Below are 20,095 nucleotides of genomic sequence, written 5' to 3' on the forward strand. Positions count from 1 at the left end.
ACTTGCTTTCTTAGGAAACTGATTTTGAAAACCCTGAATTTTTATTATAAGTTCACTTTAGATGATTTTCTTGAAAGCAAAGCCATTTTTCTATATGCAATGTGTTTTTTAAAACCAAATGCAGACTCTCAACATGGTATAAATTCATTTATATTTTAAAATAATATTCCACATATGTCATCCAGGAGACATCAGCAGCCAACATACACCCAAGGGACTGTAATCAATGAAGGACCTCAGGCACTGCATTGTGCAACCATTCCCCACATTTGTGCCCAGATTTTCCTTCCATGGTTCCATCCCAGCAAATGACTGAATGCATCAGCTGTATTAATTTAGACCTTGTATCAGGGCTCCCCCAAAGTTTGAATTTACTTTAAGGACATCCTGAAACCTTCCTCAAACGTCTTTGTAAGATGCTTTCACCCAACTTTTCTAACTTTACTGAAGGTCGGGCTTCTATTGTCTTCTCATACCTACCCAACTTGATCCTGCACTCTTGTCATTTTCCTTTAAACAAGGCTTTTTCACTAATAAAATCTTGAAACCTTTAATACTGCCTGGGTGTGTGCTTCTCAGGGTATGTAGGCCATGCAGTGGTGGATAGCTGGCTCTGCCCTCCTCACTGGGTTTCCTAGCTGGTTATGTTTACCCTTCACATTCTTATCCAATGTTTGTATACATTCAAGAGAAAAGATAAAAGAGTAAAATTTATTCCTTCTTTTTAAGAACTATTCTTTTTATTTGTTCTACTTAGTCATACATCACAATAGAATGCATTTTGACATATCAAACATGAATGTAGAATATCTTCTCATTTTTCTGGTTGTACTTGATATAGAATTATCCAATTATGTAATCATATATGCACATGTGGTAATAATGTCTGATCACTCTATTATCCTTTCTACCCTCACAGTCCCTCCCCTCCCTTCACTCCCCCCTGTCTAATTCAAAGCACCTCTATTCTGTCCTAGCCCCCAAACCGTTATTGTGAATTAGCTTCCGCTTTGGTTCCTTGGAATTAGCTTATTTTGCTTAGCATGATATTCTATAGCCCCATCCATTTACTGGCAAATGCCATAATTTCATTCTTCTTTAAGACTGAGTAATATTCCATTGTGTAAATGTACACTTTCTTTATCCACTCATCTATTGAAGGGCACCTAGGTTGGCTTCATACTTAAGCTATTATGAATTGAGTTGCTATAAACATTGATGTGGCTGTGTCACTGCAGTATGCTGATTTTAAGTCCTTTGGGTATGGAGTGGGATGGCTGGGTCAAATGATGGTTGCATTTAAAGTTTTCTTAGAAATCTCCACACTGTTTTCCAGAGTGATTGCACCAATTTGCAGTCCCATCGGCAATGCATGAGTGTACCTTCTTCCCCACATCATTGCCAATATTTATTGTTGCTTGCATTCTTGATAATTGCCATTCTGACTTGAAAGACATGAAATCTCAGTGTAGTTTTAATTTGCATTTCTCTAATTTCTAGAGATGTTGAACATTTTTTCATATTTTTGTTGATTGACTGTATTTCTACAAAGTGTCTGTTCAGTTCCTGTGCCCATTCATTGATTGAGTTATTTGTTGTTTGGGTGTTGAGTCTTTTGAGTTATTTATATATCCTGGAGATAAATGCTCTATGTAAGTTGCATGTGGTAAAGATTTTCTCCCATTCTGTGGACTCTCTCTTCATGTTCTTGATTGTTTCCTTTGCTGTGAAGAAGCTTTTTAGTTTGATTCCTAATCTGACATGATGGAGATTTGGGTCTACTTTCTCTTCTGTTAGGCACAGGGTCAAAATTTATGACTCGTAAGGCACACTCATGTAGTTTTGCTTTGATTTGTTTGTTTTGTTTTGTTTTGTATTTTTGTCCTCTTGAGATAATTGAAAAAAAAGAAAAGAAAAATTTCTAATCATTTAAGAAATAAAGTTCCAATTGGTCTCAAAGGGGAAAAGAGCTGAAGTGTAAACGATGTGAACAAAAGAAAGTAAAAAAGGAAACATCCATCTGGAGTAATAATTAAAAACTAGCAAGGCAAATCAAGTCCATTTTTAAAAATACGTGTCTATATAATTGAGCAATATGTCATTACATACAGGTGACTTACATATTCTACAGAGATTCATTAAAGATAACATAACTTAAATTGTGGAACATTGTTCATTAATGAGTAGATGGGGAAAATATACTAAAGCACAATGGAAGTTTGTGCATTCCTAGAGTATGGAAAAGGGTTCTTTTTACCTCTCTTCTAACAGTCATTGACAGTGGTTTGCAAGTGGTAAACAATCTACATTAGAACATTAGGTCAATCACATAATCACATCAGCAAGTGTGACAGACAATACATGTAATCTTAAAATGTGACACATACATATGCATATGCATGCACATGTGCACCTGTATATAAATACATTCCTACCTACATTCATTTATACACACACATCTGTATTATAGGACATTCAGCATGTTCTCTAGAATCTGTTTGATATCTTTCTAGGTTGTTTTTCACATTCTTGAAACAATGATATACTGAAGGAACAGTGCCAGTAAAATCTGTAAAATGACTAAGTCAAACTTCTATTTGCCATCTGCTGTAAGCATTTATGCTGTAAGCATAAAATGAATTAATGATCCTTTTGTTGATGAATGTAGATATGTTTATTGTAGAAATTCATGAACCACTCATCCAAAATTTAAAATAGCACAGTTCATGCAGGTAGTACTTGTTGCAGTAATATTTGTAGTGATATTTTTTCTTTTTATATTTTGAAAAACTATAGAACAATAGCAAAGAAAAAAATAGTTTCAGAAATGTAGTTCTGTGGAACTGCAGTACCAGCCAAAATAAAGTTATGAATAAAATCACTACATATATCATACATGAAGTAACACTAATTACAAATGCCAAATATAATTACATTAATGTATTAAAACATTAACATAAAAGCACTAAAATTAGTCCACCTTTAAGATTTAGGGCTATTACATGTATGTAATATTAAGAAATCATAGTAATTATCATTAATAATAGAAAAATAAATACTGTTATTATGATATTGAAATTAATCTAACAAATTAAAAATAATATATAAATAAATGGTGCCTCAAATTAATTTATCATATTAATTAGCGCATATTTATTTTTAGGAATATATATGAAGTGGAAAGCACCAAATTTTAAAAATATTGTGATATAATTCTAGCGATCCATACTTATAAAACTGAAAACCCTTTTTCTTGTCAGTTTTCACTGGTGTTTCTTTGCTTAACAGCTTAAGGTGGAATGACTTCAGGTTCATTCCTTGATGGCCTTCTCTCTCCATTCTCTCTCCCCTTATAACTTAACTAGTTAAACTGCATTAATACCATTTATAGACACAAAAGTCATATATCAAAATCCTTAATCAATCCATCCTTTATGTGTTCCAGATTGGTATATTTAGCTTCATGCTGGAGAACTGGAGGAACCAATAGATGCTCAGTACAAGAAGCTGGAGTCTCAGAAGAAGAGGTACCAGTGAGGCAGCCCCAGACTTGAGAATTTGGGTCCATAGAGTTCCTGGAGAACAGCCACAAGAACTCAGGCTGGAAGAGTGAAGAAACTGGAATCCAATCCATGCATGATGGCCGTGGTAACAGATTTACCCACTCAGGAGGAATCCTGTTGGTTCCACTGAAGCTTCCTCCTCCTCCCTTTTGGTCCTTCCTGGCCCCAGCCTTTTGGACACTGCTGCCCACATTCAGGTCAGGTCTCCCCGCTCAGTTTGCTGTTCCACACACTGTTGTCTGGGCACACCCTCACAGACACACCAGAAGTCTCCCAGACCTAGACTTCTCCCAATCCAATCTAGGTGACAATACTGATTAACCACTACGTTTGACTCTTTACCCCGCCTGGCATTTTTCTCCTCAGATATTCTTTCACCTCCTTCTATGTTTCAGTCCTGCCTCCTACTCACTGTTACCAACTTGATTTTCCTTTAAAAACTGCAATTTCTGCAAGTTCAGAGATGTTAGTATAAAGCATTTAAAATGATGTCTGGTCTGGTGGGAAGGTAATAAAGTTATTAAATGAACAAAGGCTTATCAAAAGAAAAATAAACCTTTTGAAAAATTACCTACAAAAAGAATGTTTCTTGTTTTCTTGATAGAAACATTAGGGTAAATGTTTGTTTCAAGCAAGCCTACAAATGTTTTAAATTAAAAATATAACCATAAATTTAAGTGAGACATATTGATATATGTAGTCATATAATTATACATAGTCTTAAGAATATGTATATATATGCTTGAAATTATAAAGTAACACAAAATATCAAAAGCATAGAGTTATATAAAGGGTTCAACAGATGCAAACATGTATCTATATATTTAACAAAAAACTATGTAGTTACCCAAAATATCATATAGCAATTTTATCTGGTGTTTTGGAATGTAAATACTTTAGGATTTTTTTCTCTAGTTGCTTTAATTGCTTCATGTCGTACTCCCCTAAGTAAAGGAGTAACATAAAATGTTTTCTTCTGAACTGGGAATTTACCACTCACAAAGTTGGTTTTTTTCCCCAATCGATGCTTTTAATCATATCATCTCCCATATCCTGAAAATAATAACAATAGCAGTGTAATAGTAACAAAAAATACTTGATCATTCTTACCGATCTATCAAAAACAAAAATAGAATTTGGGTTTTACATGAGCCTGTTGCAAGGAATTGCACTCGGTATTAGCCAGGGTTCTCTAGAAGAACAGAACCAAGACAATATATATGAAAGTATGATTATAAAAAGGGGATTGATTAGATTGGCTTACAGGACCAGAAACTGGATAGTCCCACAACAGCCATCTGCAGGCTAGAGTGTTGGAGGTACCAGTAACTGCTCCATCCAAGAAGCTGAGCTTCAGAGTAGTAGGGAACAAGTATGCAACCCCAGTCCAGGACCAAAGGCCTGGACTCTCCCTGGAAAGTCTCCAGTCAGTCTACTTTGGGACCCTGAAGGAACTGGAGTCTGAAGTCCTCAGAGGTCACCCACTCAAGATGAACTGAGCTTGTATCTGCTGCTGCTTCCACCTTTTTGTCCTTCTACCTTTGTGTCCCATCCAGGACCCCAACCTGTTGGACTGCACTGCCCACATTTAGAGTGAATCTCCCCCTCAGTTTGTTTTTCCACAAGTGAATCATTCCTACAGAGACCCTCATAGACATACCCAGAAGCCTTAATCTTAGACATCTCCTAATCCAATCAAGTCAACAATTCACACCCACATCCTAAAAATGTCCATGCTCATCTTTAAATGTAATCTACCCTCACCCATTCCAACACAGGGAAAAATAATTGTATCTTTACTTTTCAGGAGTAATGCATTCCATGCCGGCTCAATATTTTTCTCTTAGGAGTGTCATATGCTTCCTTCAAGGATGTTTCTATTAACCATACCCTACTGAGGTCTTCAAGGCTGTTCTCCTTGTTTCATGAATTTCCTCCCACCACCATTGCTACCAAAACCAGTGTTTATAATCATCCTCAGCAACAAACAAAAAACCAACTAGGTATTTAACCAGAACATATTAAAAGAGATATGTCATCCGTTATAATTTCAACAAACCTGTTTTTCCTACTTTAAAATAGCTATTTTTTCCCAAGCTCAGGAAGTTGCTTTTTACAACAATGCACCCATAGTCCTCACAAGATTTTCCTTCAAGTCATGTCAACTATTTTATAAACCAATGAATTTAAAATAGATATTGATTTGTCCCATTTCAAATTATAAAAATTGTGAATAATGTGAAAAACACAGTGACCTAAATATGACTTAAAGGTAAGAAATTGTTCTGAAAATGTGTTCATCTCAAAGGTCCATTTATATTTATATTTCTTAAACATTTTTCAAAATCATAACCCGTGCATATTATTTTATTTGATTATAGTGTTATATTAATGAACTACTGAATAATCTACATCTGGGAGAACAAATAAAAGACTAGCTATACATTTATAAAGCCCCCTTCCCCTCTGGTCACTCACGTAGCCTTTGGAAACGCTCATCCTCAGGGTTGGGAGTCTGTTCCCGGAGGTGATCCAGGTCCTGAGCGCCGGGTGCCTTTCTCGCTGCCTTCTGGGCAGGTGGCTGTGTGGCAGTCGGGCGCCGCTCCCTGGCTGCTGAGTGCCACAGACCCAGCCAGGGTCGCGGGGCCCTCCGACGTGGGTGGCTCCTCGCGGACCAGGCATTTCCTGAGCGCTGGTCCTGGAGGCTGAGCCGGCCGGCAAGGCGCCTTTCCACGCTTAGTCCGCCGCGCTGGCCCTGCCGCCTGGCATCGGGGACGACCGAGGAAGTCGAGTCGCCGCCGTCCTTGCAGCTCACGCCCCGTCCGGGCTCCCACCCGCCGCCAGGGACCCCGGCCCTCCACGCCCGACCTTCTTGCTCTCTGTGGTGCTCAGTCGGCTCCCGAAGGCGGAAGAAATCTCCGCGGCAGAAGATCCGAGTCTGCCCTGCAGAGCCGGCGCGCTGTGGTGGCCGAGCTCAGACGTCCCCTCGCCTCCCTTCCCTCATTGGAGCAAATTCATTCCACTTTCCCCAGTTAAAAATCCAGAGCCCCTGTCGGGTGGTGGTGCAAGCCTGTAATCCCAGCGGACTCCGCTCAGGAGACTGAGCCAGGAGGATGGCAGATTCAAAGTCAGCCTGGCAATTTGGTGAGGCCCTAAGCAATTTAGTGAGACCCTGTCTCAAAATAAAAGTAGAGGCAGAAATGAAAAGGGCTGGGGATGTGGGTCAATGGTTAAGGGCCTCTGGGTTCAATCCCCAGTACTAAAATCAAACAACCCCGGATCCCGGATACACACACACCAATAAATGGGGCGACTGTGGCGTCCCAACTCTCCCTTGCTTTAAAGGTCCTTGTTTGGGGACTTTCCCAGCGTCAGACTTTGCGGGCTTGTGCAGAGTATTTCTAGGAATTTACTGCTGAGTTATTACTAATTGACGTTATTCAACTCCCTGCTGTACTCCTACCATACCTTCCCCTGCTTTTGGACTCGTCACAGAATTGCAGGGGGACTAGGTGGAGCAGAAGTAGAACTCAAACTGTCCGTGCTACTTACTCCCAGGTAAAACTTCTGGAAATAAGAAGAGTTGGAGGCAAAATGGAACAAAGTACTATTTTTGCTTTGGATCTTGCTATCTTTTTCCTTTTTGGATCTAATTACCGAGTAGATAAGAGATACAACTCAAAAAATAAGTGAAGAATTGGATAATCCCTACTCTGCAACTCCTGCTGTAGATCTGCAGGTGAAAACTACAGCTTTTTCCTTCCAGTCCTTAACTGCATTTTTGAATGTGTTTTTTATTTGATTCTTAAATGAGATATTCATTTACAATGTATATGCCACTTGAATAATTTTTAATTTGTTTAAGTGTATGTAGCAACTAGCTTTAAAGCATATGCAGAAAAATAATTAGAACATGAATTTTAAATTATTTTCTGAATATAATATGTAATTTCTTTTGAATATAGCATTGTATACAAAGTCTAAATTTAACTTTTCTTATCTCCACAAAGGCAAACCTGACTTAATTTTAGACAAAAGAAATTTAATATGAGGGATAAATAGGCCACAAGATTGTAAGCAACTTTATTCCTCCATGAAATGGACATAAAAATGGTCCTCAACTTATTTAGGGATGTTATGAATGCTAAGAATATCTGTTGTTTGATATTTAGTTAGATGCAATATAAATCCCAGGTACTCCCGGAACGTAAAACTACTCATAACGCTTTCCTTAAAAACTCGCTCTACACACAGTTTCTTGTCATGAAAATCTAGAAACATTACTATTAAGATTTGGTATGTAAAAGAGTTTAGGGAATCTGTGGGTTCAGAGGTAAGGAGTGAAATGAAACACAGGAATACCTTAAGGGAGACTACGTGGCACTGTAGGTTACATGATGGATAACCCTGATCTCTGGGGCACAAGCTTTTCCATTTAGAAAACTCAGATGTTGAAGCAGATTATTATTTTTTTTTAATCAGAGAACTCACAAATCCTTCCCCCCACCCTCTTTCTGTCGTTTTTGGTGCACTGTAGTTGTGCATGATGGTGACATTTGTTGTAGCATGTTTGTGCATGCACACAGTGCAACAGCAGAATGTAGCCAGTATCATTCCGCTGTGGTCCCTCTTCCCCTCCTCTCTCACCCCTTTCTGGTCCCTTTCCCCTGCCCCACTGGTCTCCCTTTAATTTTCAAGGGAACCCGACCCCATCTTTCTTTTCCTTTTTCCTGTCTGTCTTCCACTTTAGGAGAAAACATGCAGCTGTACATTCTGAGTTTAGCTGCTTTGGATTGACATGGTGGTTTCAAGTTCTATCATTTTCCTCCAAATTACATGATTTCATCTTTTTTTTTAATGGCTGTATAAAACTCCTTTGTGAATACATACCACATTTTCTTTAACCATTCATCTGTTGATGGATACCTAGGCAGGTCCATAGTTTGACAGTTGTGTGTTTGTATGTGTTACTGTCATCTGATGACTTTAATTCTTCATTATAGACACCAAGGAGTGGTAAAACCGAGCCACATGGTGTGAATCAGATGATTCTAAGGGCTGTGTTTATATGACCCTGTAAGTGGTGGACACGTACCTTCCTGGGATATGTCTTTTCTTTCACTGTGAAAATTTCCATTTTGATTTTCTAGAGAATTTCTAAACTTCTGAAACTATGTAAATGAAAATAAATTGAGGTTAACAAACCGTTAAACTACCTCTAAGTAAATTAATATTGTTTATCCTCACCTAATTTAGAAAGAACTGGTTTGAAATGTTTGCAATAAGAACATGAAAGCTTTGATACTTGGAAAAGTTGTAGATGCAAACAATTTTATGGACTCAAATGAGTTTTGAAGAGTTAAAAGGGTTTTATGTAGTTGAAGTCTTACTTAGATAAGAGACAGGGGAGAAACATGCTCAAAGAGATGAGAGTACATAACATTTGCTTACTTAAAATTTGGTTAGGGCTTACTTAGTAAATGAAGCTTACTATGGAGGAATACATTTATTTTAAAATGAAAACTAGCTTTGTAGAAGGAATAGGCTTTTTTTATTGGAGGCTGATTGTTTTAAGGGCCAAAAAAATTATTATGTGTGAAATTTTGGTTACCAGTGAGGCAATGGAAACAATAAATTCATTCTCTAAGTCAGGTAGCATGCAGGTGTTCATCTATGGAAAATCAATGCCAGTGGATACAAGACACAGCAGTTGTAGCAGCAAAACAAAAGTAACTCAAAGTGTTTTTTAAGGTAAATTTAAACCGTAGGATAACCTCAGTAAAAATGCAAATGAAATGCTGAACTTTAAAATTAGAAACCAGGAATGCCAGGAGATTCTCTTTGTTATACAAACAAAAGAGACCAAATTGGATTGTTCAAAGTCAAACAAATATATATATTATTGGACATGATAATATGAGGCACTAACAAAGAGCATCCTAATAAAGGTTAATACAGGACAAAATATTTCAGAATTAAACATTGCACTCTACAGTTATGGTTTTCTGCATGTTTTGATGAAATTAAAATGCTGGCTTGTATTTCTTCCTTTTTTTAAAGTAGAAATAGTGGTATTTGTTTTTTTTTTTTTTTTTAATATGAAAACCCTTACCCAGGGAATGTACCAATAAGATAAGCATTTTTGTATTCTGAAATTTTGTGTCCTAGTGCAGGGAAGGGATGTTAGGTGTAAAGCAGGGACCTCAATAACCAGACCATTAGGATACTTAGGATCATGATCATATTTCAGGGGAAGAAAGTGTGATAGTAGGACTGGGCAGTAAAAGAAAAGATAAACAGACTTTGAGAATAGTCATAAAGTTACTGAGAAAAGTCATATCATTTCTTGAGATTTGGAGTTAATAGATAAATTCTCAAACTAGTATTTGGGTGATCTGTATGATTAATATTCCAGAAAGTAACCTCCAAGGTGATATCTTCTGTTGCATCTTATTCCCAGACTTGAGTCACCAAATGCATATTGCTGAAATACCAATTATATCTGCTAGAAAAACAAAAGGAAAGGACTTTGCAAGACATTTTGGTTAAATTCTCATTTAAAAAAATATAATATTTTTGTGCTGCATACTGTCTACATCTAATTGAGCTGGTGGTGAAAGGATAAAATTGACTCTCACATCATGCAATAGATAGACCTTTTTAAACTAAGGACGCAATGAGTGTCTTTGCATTTTACCATCTGTTCAAATTTATATCTATGTTTAGCTACTAATTTAAGAAGAGTTCTCATTTAAAACGAGGTTTACAGTTTTAAGAGAAAAAATAACAGTGATGAGATGTCAGATGGAACATCTTTTGAGAGTATAAATAAAAGTAAGAACAATGTAGACTATTAAATATTTTTGCTCTCCAACCTTTTTAAGATTTCACAAGTGACTGTGATAAGACATGCCATTCATCTGTGTATTTTCCTGACATTCTTAATGTATAATACAAAGGTAAACTACTTCATAGATTTCTCTTACGTTGACTCTAAGTAGTATCTATTAGTACCTTCAGAGACCTTCAACACCAGGATGTCAATAGTCATTTAGTGAAAGTGAAACAGTTCTCTAATGTTCCTAATGCAATATTCAATTTCAGACTCTCCTATACAAAAGTTGCTATTACCAACTAAGCATTAAATACAACCCTCTGCTCTGTTTTACTTATAAACGCCTTAGGAATTAAAATATTTAAAATTCTTTTTGTTTGAAAATACAGTGAGTTTTGAAACACAACATAGTTTTAAATAATTTTTGTCTCTAGTTTCAGCCCCTTCTTTGGCATTGGCCCTTCTTGTATTCTTCCCTTAGAGTCAGCACATTTTATTAGTATTAAACAAAAGTTGTGGAAGGCCATTGTTTTGGACTGAGCTCCTGCACTTGACCCCAATTGACCAGATCAAATTAAAATGGAGTCAATCATGTTAAATGCTAAATCATCAGACTGAAGCATCAAGGAAGTAGATAAATCCCAAACAGACAAAATCTTCCTAGAAAGAAGTAATTCCAATTTGTCTGACCCAGTGTAAGAAGAAAATCTGCTATGTTTTAAACTTTACAAAATGGCAACCTGCAAACTTACTAAACAATCAAATACTTTTTTTCATTTCTTCCTTTTACTTCCCTTATAAAACCCACTATTCTGCCATTACCTGTTGAGTGGTTTTATTCTATTGAGCAGAATTGTAACTATCCTGATTCATGAAATGTACATAAAAGCCAACTAGAAATTTAACTAAATTTGTTTAATACTGTATTTTGATTGAATAAATTTTGATGTGTTTTTATTCGAGTACAGTTTTGAAAATTAAGATTTGCATGATAAGTGTACTCATGGATACTAAGATTTCATTTTTTTCTGGGCACTAGCTGTCAAAAGAACTAGGAAATATGTATATGAGCAATAACCCAAATATATATATGTGTGTGTATATATGTATACATTTGCAATCATTTTGTATCTATCCATATTTAGATAACCACATGGTTCTTAATTTTATGTGTGAATTTTTAAGGTATTGGGTACTCAGATTAAACATTATATCTGCAAGGGTATTTTCTGTGGATTCAGGAAAGTAGATTTCTTTCCCCAGTGTTGTTGGACATTATCCAATCCACAGAGGGCCTGTAAAGAACAAACAAATAAGGTGAAATTATTCTCTTCCTCCTCCTCCTTCTTCTTCTCCTCCTCTCCTCCTCCTCCTCCTTCTCCTCCTCATTCTCTTCTTCTTTTTCTTCTTCTTTCTTTTTTCCTTCTTCCTTCTTCCTTCTTTCACTTCCTTCTTCCTTCCTTCTTCCTTTTCCTGTTTTACTGCTTAAACTGGGACACTTCAACTCATTTTCTCTTGCTTTAGAAATATACCTTGGTTGCCTCAGTGGTACACATTTAAATAATAAGAATGAGCTGTGCTAGAGTATTTCATGGGTTACCAGCTTCCAGAAAATTCAGATGATCATGGTACTGCTTAGACCCCATAATTGCATGAGCAAATTCTCATGGTAAATTTATATAGATGATAGATAGATAGATATTGATAATGATATAAATGTATTGATACATATATATGTCTGTGTGTGTACACACATATTTATGTGTTAGCAAGCATTCTGTCACTATGACCATATATTTGGGTAAAATAACTTAGAGGAATGCTTTATTTATTTTGGTTCTCAGTTTCAGAGGTTTCAATCTATGGTCACTTGGCCCCACTGGTTTGAGCCTATGGCAAGGCATAAATCATGGTGGAGGGCATGTGGTACAGCAAAGAAGCTCCCTCTTGGCAAACAGGGAGAGAGAGATACAGAGATGAAGATACAGAAAGATAGAGATGATCAAGAAAAATAGAATGGGAGGCAGGGGAGTGCTGAAATTGAGAGGAAAGGATCTAGGTACAAGATATAGGCTTCAAAAATCTCACCATCCAGAACCTTTCCTCACCAACTAGGCACCAACTCAAAGTTTCCACATCCTTCCAACAGCTCTTAAATTATGCATACTTCAGTAGATTAATCCACTGATAAAGTTAGAGTCCTCCAGATGCATTCACCTTCCACATGCCCCTCCCCTTCTGAACACTGCTGCCTTCAGAAACAAGCCTTGAACACATGAGAATTGGGGGACTATTTAAGAATTAAAGGATAACAAAACAATACACACACTCATACACACTCTGATTCTTGAGAGTCATAGCCTGTTTCTCCTTTAGTTCATAGGTCAGGAGCACCTCCTCCACCCTGCCATTGGGAGACATTTATATCATGCACCTGAGATTTATATCAAATCTCAGGAAGGAATTCTATTCTAGAATTGTGAATCAGTAGGACTTTGCTTCATCTCCACTGACTGCTGTGTGTTTATGCTCAATTTATATTCTATTAATATATTGGTCTTTCTTTGAACACATCTATGACTTTAAAGAGTCCCTCTTGATGGGTAAAAGGAAAGTTGTATTCATTACAACTTCTTGGTTGGAGTTTCATGTCTGTTTCATATTCAAATATATCACTCCATGCACTAGTAAATTTTGTCTTGTTTATAGTAGCCTGTTTTTTAGCATTCTCTTTAGAAAGCAGCTTTGGTTTTTATTGCAGGGTGAAAACAGATATTGAATACTACTTTGTTTAATAGAGGAAGCTCAAATTCCTAACTGACCCAACTGATACAAACACAGTTTGGCCAATTAATAGGAATAAATTTGCCAAGGAACACTCCTGTTCATTATATTTGATATTCTAGTATCTATAATTTCGCTTTTCTGTGTATACCCCTTATAAAGTGTGATTGTTTTGGATATTGTTTTGTCAACTTAACTGTATCACTCAGTAACTTTCAGCTACTAGAAGTTTTACTGGTTCTGGTTTTAAGATATTTTTGTCATTTACTTATCTGTGAAGGAAGAAGAAATGAATATTTTTATAAACTAGCTTACTCATCCAAAATATTGTATTTCTGCACATGCACACATTCCTATCATCATAAACACAAATTTCTACAAAATTAGTCAAATTGACGAAGAATGTTCACTGCAGACTATGACACCTAAAGCCAGGTCCTCCTCTATCATTTGTTAGGCTTAGGTCTCATGCAAACTTCGAGGCCCCCAGACTACAAATGTTTTTGACTTGCAGCCAGACACAGTGCCCCATGCCTATAATCCCAGAGACTCAGGAGACTGAGGAAGGAGGATCAGGAGTCTAAAGCAAGTCTCAGCAATTTATTGAAGCCCTGAGTAACTCAGTTAAGATCCTGTCTCAAGAGAAAAGAAAAAGGGCTGGGATGTGCCTCAGTGGTTAAACACCCTTGGTTCTATCCCTGGTACAAATAAATAAATAAATAAATAAACAATACTTTTAAGTTGAAAATTAAACTTAATAAATGCTTGTAAGCCTTATAAATTTTAAGAAACTACATTCCGTTTTCCTGGTTATCAAATAAGCTTTCCTGAGACTCAGAGAGCCACACTCCAGATTTACATTCACTTAAATTTTGAGGTTTCCAAGTTTTACTGGGTATTAAGGGTACAGAAAGTGAGAAACAAAAAAAGGCATCCAGCTTAAGCCTTCTTCCCTTCCAATAATAAGTATTTTCTACTCATACTTTAATGAACATTTTTCTACTCATACGTTAATGAACATTTTGGGCCCATTTACATAAGCATATGTGCACATTCCTTGGCTATCCCTTGACTGCCAAAGTGGTGTTGGCCACCCTCACAGTTCTCTAACTGGCAAAAGCTTAGCAATTTATAGTTCTTCTCATGTAAAGAATTCCAATTAGCAACATCATTCAAGTAGACATGTCTATTAAGGCTACCTTGCATGGAATCTGATGAGCCCAGTTAAAGCTCCAAACATCAATATTTTATAAGTGTTAAGCTGCAGATACCTTTTCTTTTGCACCTGGAACCATAAGTGTTGGAATAGAACAGCTGACAAACAAGAAGAGCAAAGCAGATTCCCTTCTTTTTTTGCGGTGCTAACGGATTGAACACAGCACCTTATGCTTGCGAGGCAAGCACTCTGCCAACTGAGCTATATCCCCAGCCCTGAATTCCCTTCTGAGCTTGCTTATACCCTGCTGGTTACTTAGGAATATCTGTGCTGCAATTCTCAACAGCAGAGACCACCCAATTTCTCACCAACACTCCATGCAAACCCTCAGTCTCACTGATACAAAGTTCAAAACTAGTGCAAACTGCCACACTGTTCTTTACAACCCTAGTCACAAAACAGCATCATTGATCAGCATGTTTTAAGCCTACCAGAAGTCAAAGCCCTGCAGGTTCATTACTAATTTCAGCAAAACTGCTTAAGCCAATTCCAGACATGGGGGAAGCAACCACAGCACTTTGCATTTTTATTTTTCTGTGCAAGTGGCACAACACGTTTATCTCTTTAATAACTGCACAATTTGATAAGATCTATCATGTTGTCTTAACAGTTCGCTGGTTAGTCTCCACATCCTTCCCCTTTTTAATCAATTTTAAAATTAGATGGGTAAGTTGTATCACCTTAAAAAGTAAAGTAAGCACAAAAACGTAAAACAAATACACTTGGGGTTTAAGTGGTTTAGGATTGAAATTATGGCTTAATTTAGGGAGACTGAACTTTTTTCAATATTTAAAAAGTTTTTTCACATTTGTTTAAATCTTCTTTAATTCATTCATTAATGTCTATAGACTTCTTCAAAAGGGGCAAAATGTCTTTCCTTGGTTTATTCTTAGGTGCTTCATGTTTCTGTTGTGATTAATAACAGAGTTAGAACATGGATTGAGCATGACCCCTAAGGGTTCATGTGCTGGAATCCTGGTCCCTATTGTGACAATGTTGTGAAGTGGTGGAAACTTTAAGAGGTGAGCATAGTGGGAGGTCCCTAAGTCACTGGGGTGCTGCCTCAGAAGGGATTAAGATGGTTCTCAGGGGACCCCAGGTTAGTTCTTGAGAGAGTGAACTGCTACAAGAGTGAGCACAACTCCTAAATTCTTTTTGGCTTTTGGTTTGGTGATGTGATCTCTCCACTGTTACATGCCTGTGCTCTGAATTCCTCACCAGAGCTAGGCTGATGTCTGGAGCCTCCAGAACTGTAAGATAAATAAGCTTCTTTTTTTTTTATAAGCAGTGACCCTTGGGTATTTCCTTATAGTAACAAAAAATGGCCTAATTTACCAACTTTTCCCACTTCTGGCAAACATAGAGCCTGGCCACTTTGGATGCCCCAGCTCTCTCTTCAGCTACCCTGAGGGCTGAGGAAGGAAAGGCTAGAACCTCTCTATGTATAGTGCTGAGAGGTCCTGACCTGGTATTACCCTGAGAAAAGTACCAGATGAAGACAGAATACCCAGCAACCAAACCCTGCCCTGGCACTTGCAAGCAGGCAATTTGATAACTCCTCCCCTTTCCCCAAGCCTCAGTTCCCTCGTCTGTAAGTGGAGACCCAAGGAGGCCATGCATGTGCTAACATTTGAAACTTAACACCATACGTGTTTGAATCCCTCCTCCAGATCTTGGTTTTGAAAAGGGTTATTAAACTTGATCTGATCTTAAGCACATTTCCCCACATAGTCCCCAACTTCCAGGTGGCCCTCTCATCTGTCCCCTGGGATCCCCCTTCCCTGTGTGTCTGCTCTAGGAACTACTAGCCTGAGAGGTTTAGGGGAAGCACAGATGTAGATTCAGAGTATCCTTGGCCCTTGCAAAGTCCATTTAGTCTCAGAAAGAAGTCATTTTTTTCATCAAAAAAGAAGTTTTGGATGACATGAGTGGAATTTTTAAAACTGAAAAGAAAAATAAGGTTTTGAAAACAGTGTTCAAAAAAATATTAGCATTTTCCCTAAAAAACAGTTTCTTGGTATACTTGACGAAGAATTCTAGACCATTTCACCCAATCTCTTTGCACTGCCTTCAAGGGGGAAAGGATGTGTATGTTGGAGAGATTTTTTTTGGGGGGGGAAATCATCTGAGTCATGGAGACTGATGTAGAAATGAACTTGGGTGCAAACTCAGTCCTGGTACTACCTACCTTGCCTTAAAAAGTAAAGCAAATTGATACTTTGGGTTTTCCCTTAATTCACAAATGAGCTCAACCTTACTAGTACAGACCCACAAAATTCTGCCTTTACACACAGCAACATTCAATATGTGAGACCGAATGTGCCCTCTAGGAAGGTTACTCCTGGGAAGCCTAGGATGGTGGTTTTATTAATTAACTGTGGTGGAAATGCAGAGGGAGATCCCATTCATACTGCTGAACTACTGTGAGGTGGACTAAGTGCTCCTTGAATGGGATTTGCATAATTAAATTTTCTAACTGGTATGTTTATTCAGAATGGGTGAGGAATACTGCTGCCAGACCTTTAGGAAAATCCATCCAACTTTCAAAATATTTGAGTCTTGTCGTGATACATTAGTTTGCTAGGGCTGCCATACCACAGTATCTCAAACTAAGTGACTAAAGCAACAGATATTTATTCTCTTGCAGTCTGGGAGGCCAGAAGTCCATGCCCAGCATGTTGGCAAGACTATGCTCTCTGTCGATTGCAGGGAAGAACACTTTCCAGCTTCTGGTTGCTCCCAGCATTGTTTATCTTGTAACAGCATCACTCAAGTCTCTGCCTTTGCCTTCATATGACCTTGTCCTCTGTGTGTCTCTGTGTCCTTTCCTAGAGAGTTTGGCAACTCACTGACCCACAGCATGCAAGGAATCTGCCCAGGGAATTCATTTCCCATTGATCCCAAACATGCACATGGCTGAGAAGGGAAGGTCCTGGTTTGTAGACTTGCTTCATTTTTATCTGATCCCCCTTGCTCTTCAGAATCATGAACTGAGATTCAGTGTAAGCCATGTGGACTGCAATCCCAATGCAGGTCTGGCAATGGCCCTTAACCTTGCTGCTCTGAACTCAAGTCCTGGTCTTTATAAATTCCTCTCTCAGCCAGACTTCATATTTGCAAAAACAGAATCCCACTTGGACCGGTTTCAGAAGAAAAGGGACATTTTAAAGAATATTAGAAAACTCTTATGGATCCATAGAACCAGATTGGATATACAAACCAGAGCAAATATCCAAATCTTCCTCATTATTGCTCTGGGTATACATCCACTCAAGGCACAGATCTCACAGATCCTGTTGCTGCATTGAACCTCTTTCATTGCCTCCAAAAGCCTGGAGTTCTACCCCAACCAGACCCACATGAATTATGTCTTATCCACCTGCTTTCCCCTTGACTAGGCACATCTGATTGGCAGAACCATCACATAGTCATATGCCTGACTTCTCACAGCAAATGAGTATGGGAGAAATTCCTTTCAGACTTCTTCCTAAGAGAGAGGGACTCAAAAAGCAGGGAACTGCCCAATATAGAAAGGGTGTTAAAAGGCAGTGGATTTCAAACAAAAGATCAAATGCCCACTCCATCTACTTGTTCTCCATATCACCTCTGATCAGATCCCTGCCTGGTTCTTTCCAGGGTATCTCTTTGAGACTAGCATTCTGCATACTATTCTGTGCTTAAGAACCTCTAGTTTGCTGGCAACTGGAACTTCCTTGCTTGCTGGCCACAATCTGCCACTTACCCTTCTCCCTCTGGATGCCCCCTGCTTGGGAGTCACCTGCCTGGAGTTTCCAACCACAGCACCTGGGTTGCCACATTGATCCAGTTCCAGGATTTAAATTAGTCATTGTTGGGACTTCAGGACACCGTGTTTGCTCACCAGGCAGGGTTGTATCTTAGCCTTTATGGCTGTTTGTGTGCACACAATTCTAGGTTCTGGCTCTACAATTTGACATGATAAGCCTGTATCTGTTACCAGACACCGTGGAACAATAGGAAGGAAGGGACACTGGATCAGCAGCAGAGGGTATAGGAAAGTTCCTTGTTCCTTGACCATTAAGAGGCTGAGAGTTTGCAGCCAGGGCACTGTCATGCTCCACAGAGCAGCCATTCCTGATGCCCAAAGATGTCCAATGGGCAGGACTCATTCAGGCTGACAATATTCCACTGCTCTGCTTGTCTGCCAGTATTCCAGCACATGGAATATTGCATGCCCAGCAACTTCCCTTTATTAAATGGCCAACCAAGGAGGCTGACCACCATCTTTGACTGGTGACTTCTTTACTAAATCTCTGCATATTAAATCTCAGACCCCAGCTCTTGTCCCACAGGTCCAAGGCATCAGAGCTTGCTTGACCCAAATTGAAATACAGCCCTTCTATAGCATCTCATCTTGCTCAGGTATGTCAAGTGCTCCCCCCTGTTTCTGAACACAACTTACAGTTGCATCACAACTCTACACACACATACCCTGGTTTATTCTATTTCTTTTTCTTAATGCTATTGATTGTATGCCAAACCAATTAAATCCCTTCTGATAGGATGCAGCTTGCACTTTGAAAAATACTAGACTAAGGAAATTCATATCTCAGTATTCCATTCATTCTTTCAGGAAATAATTTTGATTGTCTCTTATGTGCACAGCAGGCTAGATACCTAATATGCTGAGACAAACTGAACAGAAATGATCTCTGGCCTCATAAAGCTATGAAGAAGGACACTAAATATATAAACAAGTTTATAATTATAAATTGCATTAAATGCATGAGAGAAAAGATAAGGTGAGAACAACTTAGATGGTCTAGTCAGTAAGAACAACACACTGAACAGAGATCCACACGTGAAGGTTCTAAGGTAAGAAAGAGTTTGAGGACAAGAACAAAAACCAGCAACTTGGAGTGCAGTAAGATGGGGGAATGCCACTCAGAGATGGTAGACAGAGACTCTGGTACTCTGTTGGCCAGTAAGGGAGCCACTGAGCACTTGGACTGTGGCTCCTCTGCATGGAGATACTGCAGAGTAAAATGCACATAGGATTTCAGAGACTTCATATGAAAAAATAATGTGAACTATCTCAGTAACATTTTTTTACTGATGCTGTAGTTTTAATATGGTTTGTCCCCTCCAAAACTCATGTTGAAATTTGATTGCTCTTGTGGCTATTGGGAGGCTGGCCCTTTACAAGGCAATTAGGTAGATCAGATTTCTGGGACTGAACTAGTTACCAGGAGAGCAAGTTGTCCCTTGTGTTTCCTCTCTTCTACACATGCTTATCCGACCTGCTTTTCCACCATCTTATGATCTAAAACAAAGACTTCACCAGATGCCTCCTTCCACTCTTGGACTTCCAGACTCCAGAACTGTGAGCTACATAAACTTCTTTCCTTTATTAGTTATCCAATTTCAGATATTCTTTCATAGTAACAGAAAACAGACAGACAATTGATTTCCTGATGAAGTGATATTATTTTGGATATTCTATATTGGGCTAAGTAAAATATATAATTAATATTATTTTCACTTTTAAGAACTTTTTGATGACTATCATAGAATATAATATTACATATGCATTTCCCATTTGTGGTTTGCATCATATTCTACTGCATATTACTAATTGGAGCGGTTTTAATCAGGTGGTTATGTTAATACTTGGCCACTCTGAAAAATGCAGATTGCAGGTCACGAAGTTGGAAGAAG

The sequence above is a fragment of the Sciurus carolinensis genome, unplaced genomic scaffold, assembly GCF_902686445.1.
Source record: "Sciurus carolinensis unplaced genomic scaffold, mSciCar1.2, whole genome shotgun sequence".
NCBI classification, from domain to species: Eukaryota; Metazoa; Chordata; class Mammalia; order Rodentia; family Sciuridae; genus Sciurus; species Sciurus carolinensis.